The sequence below is a fragment of the Mus caroli genome, unplaced genomic scaffold (assembly GCF_978045245.1).
Source record: "Mus caroli unplaced genomic scaffold, Mus_caroli_1 scaffold_7, whole genome shotgun sequence".
In the NCBI taxonomy this organism is placed as follows: domain Eukaryota; kingdom Metazoa; phylum Chordata; class Mammalia; order Rodentia; family Muridae; genus Mus; species Mus caroli.
In genome coordinates this window covers 57,364,135-57,375,414 of record NW_028227262.1, presented here as the reverse complement: position 1 = coordinate 57,375,414, position 11,280 = coordinate 57,364,135, and the positions used below count along the sequence as shown (strand labels likewise).

Below are 11,280 nucleotides of genomic sequence, written 5' to 3'. Positions count from 1 at the left end.
CTCTCCTTCTGAAAAAGGTACTTGCAAATGGGCAGTTTTATCTCTTCCTTTCCCACCAACATTCCTTCCATTTCTTTTCAGTATCTCTCCCATTTAATGTTATTAGGGCCAATGAGATGGCCCAGCAGGTAAAGCATGATGACCTGGGCTTGATCCAAGAGAGACTAGAAGGAAAGATTGGATTCTTACAACTTGTCTTACACAATTGATTTCCACAATTGTGCTGTGGCAGGTTTAGAAAAACTAATGGAAGGGCGGGCGGGCGGACGGGCGGGCCGGTGGGTGGGCGGGAGGAGGGAGGGAGGGAGGGAGGGAGGGAGGGAGGGAGGGAAGGAAGGAAGGAAGGAAGGAAGGAAGGAAGGAAGGAAGGAAGGAAGGAAGGAAGGAAGGAAGGAAGGAAGGAAGGGAAAATGAAAGAAAATTAGTTATTGCACTAGACAAGATTCCAGCTTGGCACTGAGTAGGATGAGCTTGGCCTGTAAGGAGGGACAACTCACCACATTCATGACCTTCCTTCAGCCAAGGCCCTGGGCTTCTACTTGTTTACCGTGGCATTCGCTCTCCGGAGTTTCATAAGTGTTCTTTGGCAGGCTGGGGTAGTGTTCCTCTATTGCTTGTTTTCTCACAAACAGGTCCTGGATTTTACCAAATGCTGTTTCTGCATCAGTTGATAACAATTCTATGTCTCTTCCCTGAGCTTCTGAGATGGACTCTATTAGTCGAATTCCACCTTCCAGCTGGCTTAAACACCTGGAGTGACTCACACTTGCTCAAGGTTTAGAGTCTTCTCTGGTTTCACTGTCAGGGTGATTCCTTCTCAAAACGAGCAGGGTTTCTCTCTGCCTTTATCTTCTGAAAAAGTTGGTAACACACTGACAGTACTGCTTCTTTAAATGTTTGGTAAAATTCATTAGAGAAGCCATTTGGTGATAGGTTGTTTTTTTTTTTTTAACATTATTCGTTCATTCAATTTTTCCAGTGATATGATTCCATTATACTCTCTATTTCTCCTCTGGTAGTTTTAGTGCCTGAAGGAATTGATCAGCTTCATCTAAGCCTTTAACAATTAACTTTTAATTAAAAGTTTTCAAAGAGAGCAAAAATACAAGGCAGTTAATTTACAAATGCTTTCTTTAACTATTCTAAAAGAAAAATCAATACAGTTTCATTGAAAGTCTTCCAGAGAATAATACTGCCCCACTGCTACTCTTTGTTAAAACATTATGACTAAGATATATATATGATATATATATATATCTTATGTTCCACATTGCCCAACAGAATCCTCTGATATTACTTGATTAATGACTGTTTAATAGGTACTAATTATTTATTTGCATTTGCCATCTAATCATTAAGTAAAAAACTCTTAACAATATAGAAATAAACAGCTAAGACAATTTTCTCCCAAAACTTTCTAAAAGAACGCACTTTTTTCCAGTTTAAATGTTAGAGTTTGTACACTCAGTGTTTTAAGGAAATGTCCTAGTCTATACAAAAAGACAATACATTGGAACAAATGCTACTTTTGAAGGAATACATGCATTTTTATTGTTTACATATAAAATACTGTAAGGGTCAGCCAGTGCTGGCACATTATTAGCAATCTTAGAAGCATTCTAAGCATATTCCTAGAAAGTCATGTTATCAACAGTGGTAATCCCTCTCGCAGCATTTTGATGTGTTGTCCTTTTAGGAACCTAAAATTGATTCCCATTTTTTCGCTGTTGAAATTCTGTTTCCAGCTTTTAAATGATTTTCCTCGGTTTCTTTCTATTACTTTACTGTTTGCTTTCTAATATTCTCAGGAGGAAGTTTAAATTACTGGCACCAGATCTTTCTTCTTTCCAGGGTACACAGCTAGTGTTACAAATCTACATGTGGACCTTGTTTTTGCTGCAGACCACAAAATTGGTGACTTGGTTCCATTTCTTCCTCCCCAGTTCCTTCTTTGTCCCTTTTATTTTCAGGAATAGAATCCAGGGCTTCGCTATGCACTAGACAAACACTACACCACTGACCTCCACGCCCAGCCCCTTTTTCCAAATTTATTTTTGACTTCTTTTAAGTTCACATTTAGATCTGACTTGCAGTTTGGAAGCTGCACAATTCACAATTTGTAAATCATGGGAAACACAACCAATAACACCTATAAACCAAATCTGCATGTGAGGATGGATGGGGTGGGGGGCTCCTGTCATGCATAGGGAGAGGACCTTTGAGTCTACTGCAAACTCACAGGAGGTACCAGGAGTCTCACCATATAGGAGAGACACCACTACCATAAAACAGACTTCAGTTGACTTATACTAGGGATCAGTCTTAGAGAATGGATATGAGGGACAGGATACTAGAATCAGACTGAGAGAATGGTTGGGTGTGTGCCCTGGGGAGTTAGGGTCTGTGTGTTTGTGCTGTTTTGCCATTCATCCAATGATGGACACCCACACTGAGTCCATGACTTGACAAGTGCTGTACAGGAGTTTATATTCCTTCAGGCGTGGCACAGCCCTGGGCAAGTTATGAAAGGGACAGATTAAATCTCTAGATGTTTTCAGGAGAGGCTGCCAGCCCTAACAGCTGCCCCACATCCCTCCATGTACACCCCCGCCCCAGATGATGGCTTCTGTGTAGTCCAATGAGAAAATTTTCTTCTTAGGGTACTTTTAAAAACATTTTTGAGACCTGTATAATTAGTCCATTTGTGTCATGAGAAAATTTCGTTTCAGCTGTTTGTTTTTTCAATAAGATGACTTTCCTTAACAGGCAAAAAAGTAGTACTCATCTTTATTACTGATTTGAGATAGTATATATATATATATATATATATATATATATATATAATCAGGAAAGTTGTCTTAATTTCACATTAATTAAATACATTGCTTTCCTCCTTTATCTTTATATATAAAATAGGGCAGCTGTTGATATATCTTGAAGAATTTTAAAGGATATTAAATGCTTGATTAAAAAGAAAAAGGAGTTTGTGCTTAATACCTGTTCTCTCAGCGGACACTCACTCAATCACAAAGCAAATGCCAGTGTTTCTTCTGGAAAAATTCTTATCCAAAGTTTACTATCAAAATTACAAATGGATGGGATTAGCTCTTAAACATACTAAAAGATGTATCATAGATGTAAAAACCAACTGTTTTACAGTTTTCGAGCTCACTCTCATGTGGTTCCACATACTCTGGTTCCAGGAGTTAGTGCTACGGGGCCTGCTCACTCACCCCGCAAAATCTGAGCGATAAGACTGAGGGCGGGAGGTCATTATGAGCTGGTCGCCTTGGGAGGGCGAGTTTGGACCGTGCAGTACCTTGCTAGCTGAACAGGACAGGGTTAATGTCTTAGAATATACAAAGACTCAAAAAATGAATACCTAGAGGTCAAGTGATGGGCTACGGATATGAGAATACAGTTCTCAAGAGAGAGTGTTCAAACGGCCAGTTCCACCCGAATATGAACCGCCAGCTAGAGTGCCAGGGTAGCTGCACGGGACCTTCCTGTTAGACTGAAGCGCTTGCAGTGGAGAAGCTGGGCGGAGCGTCCAGTGCGGTAGCGGCGACGGCGCGGTTACATGACGTCATCAGGGGGCGCTGACCAGTAGCGTCATCAGTTTGAGCCGCTTTCCTTGCCATTTGTCCCTGAGAAGCGGTCTTCCGATCCTTCCTCTTTCGGTGCTGACGGCTCCCGCGGCTCTTCACGCTGAGATGTTTCACTGACTTCTGCCTGAGATCTGGAGAAGGAACACTGCCCAGTAGATGAGCATGTGTGAAAAATAACTTCCAAGGAACTTACATCATGGTCCTAAGTATCAAGTGGAAAGGGAAAGCGAGCAGGCATATTTCTGCCATGGCAGAAACAGCCCTCATGGGCTTCAGAAATAGCCTCCTCCCCGCCCCACCCCCCGGGTTCGTCTTCCTCCTGGAGGCTTGACTCCAGGTGTTGAGTTTCCTTATCAGTAGCACGTGATGGGATTCACATATTCACTGCGAGGTCTAGTGGTTGCTGCTTGTTACTAATCCCGAGGCTATCCTCAGATCCCTCATCTCTTCCGCTTTCTTACAGTGCGCAGGGACTGTGCTAAACAGAAAACTGTCAGTCACTGCGGGAATGTGGCTTACTGATCGCCGCGATCGCCCCCGGCCGCCGCATCTGTTTCTCCGGTCTCACGCATAGGCTCCCTGTCTTGCATGGGAGGGAGCAGACCCAGGGGACACCAGACCAACTTGAGTTCACCTGGGTTGACTATCCACACCTCTCTCCTCTGTTTTTGGTATCCCGTGAGGTGTGCTGTGTCTCCTCTACCCTGTGATTCCTGTTCATCTCAGGAAGCAGCTGAAAGGGTCAGGAAGGTCCTGGGACATGAAACTACTGTTTGGATGATGTTTGTCTACACTCATTTTCTGGGGAATGATGTGGCTTCCAGACCACGTTAGTGGTCAACTGTCAGGAGTCACATGTGTCCAGAGTCCCCGTTGCCTGAGGGCTCCAGCTATCCCTTCAGTTCTTGGCACAGAGATGTGCTCATGACTGCTGAGCAAGGACAGCTTATAAATCTGTCAGGTTCGAGAGCCCTAGCTCTTCTGCTTGACCCTCTCACTACATAGGAGGCATCTGGGACCTCACTGCCTCTGGATGTACATCCACTATCCCTCTTCCCCAAATCCCCACAATCACACCTGGACTCATGCTTCAGGTTTCTGTCTAAGGGCTCTAGCTCCCTTACGGCTAGTCCTGTGATGAGGCAGACCATTGTGGTGGCTGGTGAGCAGAGTGACTTGTCTTAAGGTGGACAGAAAGCAGAGAGGAGGAAAGGACCATGATCAAAACATACCCATACAAGTCACTTACTTTAACAAGTAGACCTACTTTTACTAGTTCTGCCATTTGACAATCACCATGTGAAATATCACCCTAAGCAGGTGTATATAGCCTGTAACTCAGGGCCCACAGGCATAACAGGAGCTATGAGTATTATCCAACACATCTGTACATACTGTCAATCACAATGTCGAGATGTAAATGGACACCCCTGGAAAATACCATTATATCGGACACAGTCGGGTATGTGTGTTTCTAAAGTTCCTGGGCATCTCTCAATCCTCACAGCCTGGGGGTCAGTGATGCAGACCATCAGGAGGCCCTGGGAACCGATAGACAGAAATGACACAAGTTCTCATGTAGCCTGGGCTAGAGTGAGATGCTGTCTCAAAATAAACAAACAAAACCCAAACCCTCAAGAGCTAATAATAGAGCCCAGTGGTAGAGCTTTGCCTCCCATAAGCTAGGCCCTGTAGTCAAATCCCCAGTCACACATACCACCCCACTTCTCCCCCAACACAAGTGTAGGCAAGTGTGAGCATAAAAGTTACAGAGACTCTTAGGAGTCTGTACATTTCCCCTGTGTGCCTTGGTTTCTATGCCTCAGACTGGGTGGGGGCCCCCCCACTCTGCTGAGGAGATGTGTGTTCACAGTTCATTCACCCAGTTTGTGTTAATTTATTCATTCCCTGCTCAGCACCAGGTCCTGGAAGGTAAAACATGGGCCCCATAGATTCTGCTCATCAGAGATCATCACCTGCACGAAGCCATTCTCAGCCCCACTCCATTCCTCAGCCCCTTCAGCCTCACCCAGCCACCATCAGTGGGGCATCAGTTTCAAATAGTCATCTCTTGATCACTGTGAGATGCTGCAGCTGTTGGTTCTAGCCATGGGGTCCTGCTGTGGCCAGGTTGATGGAAGGACCCAAATGGAGCAAAAACAAGAGTCACAGGAGGCAGATGGTCAGAGGGGGCAGCATTGGGAGAGAAAACACAAGTACTCCAGTGTCCAGATGAGTCTTTCCCAAGCTTTATGCTACATTAGTTCCCAGGACTCATGCACATGCATTCTACTTTGTAGACAGGATGGCAGTTGGTTGCCTTACAGAGGAATCCCACAGATCTGCTACTGGGGCCTTGCAATTCTCATTCTTATGAACTCAGCCTTGACAAAAGCAGGCTAGCCTGACCTGGAGTTATCTGGTGGTGATTGTAGGCTTAGATTTTTTTTCAAAACCTACTTTAGGGTTCTTAAATGCTTCAATCTCTCTTCTAACCCACCGACCAACAGTAGGGGAAAGAAGGTTAATAGGAAGAGTGTTGTGGATCTGTTTAGAAGTTGTTCCTTGGGGGAGATTCCACTCTTCATTGTTCAGTTCAATAGCAAACACCAAACACGAATCAGTAGGAGCAGCACGGTCCAAAAGAAACAGCAAGGCTCCACCAAATTGGCATGAGTCAGCGGAAGCAGACATTGGCTGGAATACCATAAGAAGTTCTTTGGTGCATTTCTCTCTGGTGAAGACCAGTGAAGAAGCAAAGCACTGCATGGTGTAGCAGTGCAAGAGTGTCCTCTGTTTGCAGGGTTCTTTGGGGGGGGTATTTCTTTTACATTTCCAATGCTATCCCAAAAGTCCCCCACACGCTCCCCCACCCACCCACTCCCACTTCTTGGCCCTGGCATTCCCCTGTACTGGGGCATATAAAGTTTGCACGACCAATGGGCCTCTCTTTCCACTGATGGCCAACTAGGCCATCTTCTGATTCATATGCAGCTAGAGACACGAGCTCTGGGGGGTACTGGTTAGTTCATATTGTTGTTCTACCTATAGGATTGCAGATCCCTTTAGCTCCTTGGGTACTTTCTCTAGCTCCTCCATTGGGGGCCCTGTGATCCTTCCAATAGCTGACTGTGAGCATCCACTTCTGTGTTTGCCAGGCCCCGGCATAGTCTCACAAGAGACAGCCATATCTGGGTCCTTTCAGCAAAATCTTGCTAGTGTATGCAATGGTGTCAGCGTTTGGAAGCTGATTATGGGATGGATCCCCGGATATGGCAGTCTCTAGATGGTCTGTCTGCAGGGTTCTATTTATATTCTTGGTCCTCTGAAGTGTTTTTTTCTCAGCAAAACATCACATTCCCTCTCACAGGACAACTTTCAGAAAAGTATCACATGACACAACTGAGTTGTTAAGAAACCAGAAATTTCCACTTCAGGTGACAGAGATCGTTTACTGAAGACCACCTACCCTAACCCCAGAAACTTTAATGGAATGCTAGACAAGCGGGTGGGGACAGAGAAGGGCAGTCTGACCTTCCCCCAGGAGGGTCCAGCCTTCTCAATGTCCCACACTAAGAATTATGAAAGGCTGGGGTCAGGACATATTTCCCCATGACTAGCTGGGACTTCCCTGCACAGGCCTGCCTCAGTGACCTGGGTTGTGCATGTGGGCACACAGCAGCCTGCACTCCCAGCCTGGCACACTGCTGCGGCAGACTCAATCCTTGTCAGGCTGAACTCACTCTACAATTGATCATCCTTGAAGCTGGAGGGCTGCCCCCTCACCACTTCAAAGCAGAGAAATATGAGAGAGAAACCCTTAGTGACTTTGAGACCCACAGAACTTATTTCTTGCCGTGTGGTAGATGCCCAAATGATTCCTTAGGTCTGGAACTTTGTCTTCTTTACCACCATGTCTCATCCCCTCAAACTCTGCCCCCAGCCCTAAACACTTCCCTTTGCTGTCCACATCTGCTCCAAGTTCTACATGAGGACTTGTCCTCTTGAGGCGACAGAAACATAAAGTCACATACCCCTTGTAGGTGCCCAGTGTCTGATGTCAGTTGAAAAGCACAGAATAACAGTGCATATGAGGTCAATGCACAAATACATCGCTGCCTCACTGCCTGGCTTTGAATATCTTGCCATGACTGGAAGCATTTTGATGCTAGAGACTTGACTCTTCCTCTGGACAGACACGCAGCAGCACCATTTTGTTGCACAGTTCACCACCATCCTCACCCTCTTCCAGCCTGGGCAGTGCCTGAGTCCAGGCATCATCATCACACTCTCAGGCTGGTCACTGGACAAGAACACTGGTTCTGGTGATAGATCCCCATAGCATGAGCTGTTGTCTGTTGTACAAGCACACTTGGTGGTCAAAGCCAGAAGTTCCTGAGAAATGAGTTTTCTGGTTGTCTGTCCTGAGAGCCCACATGGCTCTCTGACTCAGCATCACAGCTACCCTTGCAGTGAGTACAGAGGATAACCTCATCACCATGACAACAGGCTGCCCTTAAATAAGAGATGGTTCTCTTCGGCAGGGAACACTGGGGAGCAGAACACATAATCGCCCTCCTGCCCATCCTTAACTGTTTATTGTCAAGAAGCCGATATTTATGGGGGAAGGTGTGAAGGGCAGGTTCACTGTCTCTCCTGTTCAGGGGGGAGAGGGAAGGTAGAAAGATCTGCAGAGATTGCACAAGGTGTAAGTCTTCACTTGGTTCTCCTGGCTATCCTCCCAGGGGCTCTTGCATTGTAATATCAAATATGTAGCCATTGTTTTATTGAAGGTTTGTGATTTTAAAGACCTCATATGGGTCATACCCTAAATTAGCCAGGATGATCATGATGATGGGGTTTGGGAGACTGGGGAACTCCTCCAAGGAAAATTCAAAGGACAACTCCTCTCTTTGCAAGAGCCACCAGTGGTACATGATGCAATACCTAATGGCCCTCTTGCTGGGGTCCAGAGTGAGTAACTGGCCGATTACTTTTAGCACATTTGCAGAAAGGTAAGGTAAGCCATACTATTTTGCACATGGGATCTTCTGCTTTATACTAAGATTGGTAGGTTCTTGAAAAGGGAAGCAGCCTGTGGTCACAAAGTAGAGGAGGACTCCCAGGCTCCACATGGCAGCTGCAGGCCCATCATAATCTTTTCCCCCAGGAGCTCTGGGATACAAAATGAGAGGTTGCAAAGAAAGAGTGCAGCTTCTTCCCAGGGCTCACCTGAATGCCAAACTCAAAGTCACTGAATTTGATGCTGCCCTCGCCATCTGCTAGGATATCTTCTGGCCTCAGGTCTCTGTGCACTGTACCTTTTTTTTTTTTTTTTTTTTTTTTGTTTTTCGAGACAGAGTTTCTCTGTGTAGCCCTGGCTGTCCTGGAACTCACTTTGTAGATCTGGCTGGCCTCGAACTCAGAAATCCATCTGCCTCTGCCTCCCAAGTGCCGGGATTAAAGGCACGTATCTTTTGAATGACTTTAATGCACAGCACTTCCAATCTGCTGGAAAAGTCAGTGGGCTGCCTCCTCCTGCAGATGGCCATCTCTCTGGATCCTGTCCAACAGAACCCCCGCCCCCATCATTTGTTCCATTACAAGGTAGGTGCTGACAGTAGTGTTGATTATCTGATAAAGTTAGATGATTGAGGGATTTCATGATGTCAATTTCTGACATAAAAATAGAAGAGTTCTTTGGCAGGACTTTCACGGCAACTCGGGTCTGGATAAGGGTCTGGCAAGCTTTATTTTGCCAAAGCTGCCTTGGTAATGGTGTTCAAGATCCTGTAACTATTTCTGAAGGGTGTCTCTTTAGGAGCCATAACCTTGAGGTCCAACACCACCATTATCACAGCAATTAACAGTGCTAGGTTAAAAATTAAAATAATTGAAACCAATTCCCAGAGTGAGATGTGGCTCTAATTCCCAGTTCAGGAAGGCAGAGTGAACAGTGCTTTTGCTACCACCCAGCCTGCTGTACCTACTGTGTGCCTGGCAAATAAACTATCCTAAAAGAAACACATCTCAAAGAGACAACTTAATGATGCTCCTTAAGGCCACAGAAAACAGAAAACCAAGCATCAAAGCAATAGAATGAAAAAGAAAAATGGGGAAAAAAGAGCAGAGCAGGAATGAATGACACAGGGCAGAAAGGAAGTGAAGGATTGGCGAGCTGGAGAATTAACTGAGAACAGGGTTGAAAGCCTGACCACAGCTCACAGAGAATGTGAGTAAAACGAGAGACAAGAAAGGTTACAGTATTATACTCAATACTGCAGACAACCACAGCATATGTGGGACTATTCTGAAAACCTGCATTCCAGCAAACTGGAAAGTGGAAGAAAAGGCTAAGTTTCTAGACACACATGGCCCACCAATGTCAAACCAAGAGAAAACACCATATTGTGTACAAGCAACAAGATCAATAGTGATTAAATGATCTCCCAGCAAAGAAAACCCCAGGTCCAGATGGATTCACTGAGGAATCTGAAGACCTTTTACAGAAGGACCACAGCAACAGCCATCTATTCCTTAAAGCAGAAATGGAAAGGGCTCATCCCACACAGCCTGAATGACTTGACATCAAATCCAGATAGAGACACAAAGGGGAAACTATAAGCTAATTTTCAGGACAAACGTGATATGAAAATCCTTTATAAGAATACTTAGTACTTACATCAAATTCAATAAACATTAAGTAGGCCATACTGTATGACCAAGATGAGTTCACCAACTAATCCAAGAATAAGAATGTTGCAACACACATGAACTGATAACACATAGAGAGAAAAAGAGAGAGACAGAGACAGAGACAAAGAAAAACAGAGAGAGACAGACAGAGGCAGAGACAGAGACAGAGGAAAGAGGGAGGCAGTGGAATCAGGACAAGAATGATACTTAGCCATAAAGAACAACTGTCAAGAAAATGTGTGGAACTAGAGATCATGTATTATGTAAAAACCTATACAGGCCTGGCCAGGTGGCGCCCCCAAAACCCACAGTGAAAGGAGAGAACTGACTTCACAAGCTGTCCTCTGCTCCCACATGCATGCTGTGGTATATGCACAACAGACACCAAGATAAACAAATTAAAAAACATGACAAAAAACTCCATTACCTATCTATCTGTGGAGCCCTAAATACCTAAACCCAAACCAACAAGTCAGGAAACAAACTCATTGTGCCAAAGCCCAACAGAACATCAGTGTCAAATCCAACAAAATGCCAATGTCCATGTCCTCAACCTTCCAACTAACAGCTATCTGAACTGTAAAACCCAGCTGCAACCCTTGCTTCTTACAAACAGGGAGCTCGCATTGCTCACAATGGCTCCAGGTAATGTCAGAGCAAGAAACAGACCAATCCCAGTCAGGCATACCCCACTGAGGGCACACTCCACAGGGGGTTTCACACTTTCCCATCAACGGGGCTATATTAGGTTTCTTATTGTAAGCAAAGATCTGAAAAGAAGCAACTTAGAAAATAAAGAGATTCCTTGGACTCATGCTTTGAGGGAACAGTGGAGACATGGCAGTAGGAACCATTGGTGCTTAAGAAAGAGGTTAAGCCAGTCATACTATGTGTCACACCCCACCCGGTGACCCACTTCTCTAAACTAGAGAAGGCTCCAGGGTTCTGTAATGTCCCCAAGCACCACCTGGGGGAT

At 45.1% G+C, this 11,280-nt stretch overlaps 1 pseudogene; it reads right to left on the bottom strand.

Moving 5' to 3' along the window:
* Window positions 1–3,509: 3,509 nt before the first annotated feature.
* On the bottom strand, window positions 3,510–9,460 carry LOC147003887 (sperm motility kinase 4A-like; annotated as a pseudogene).
* Window positions 9,461–11,280: the final 1,820 nt, after the last annotated feature.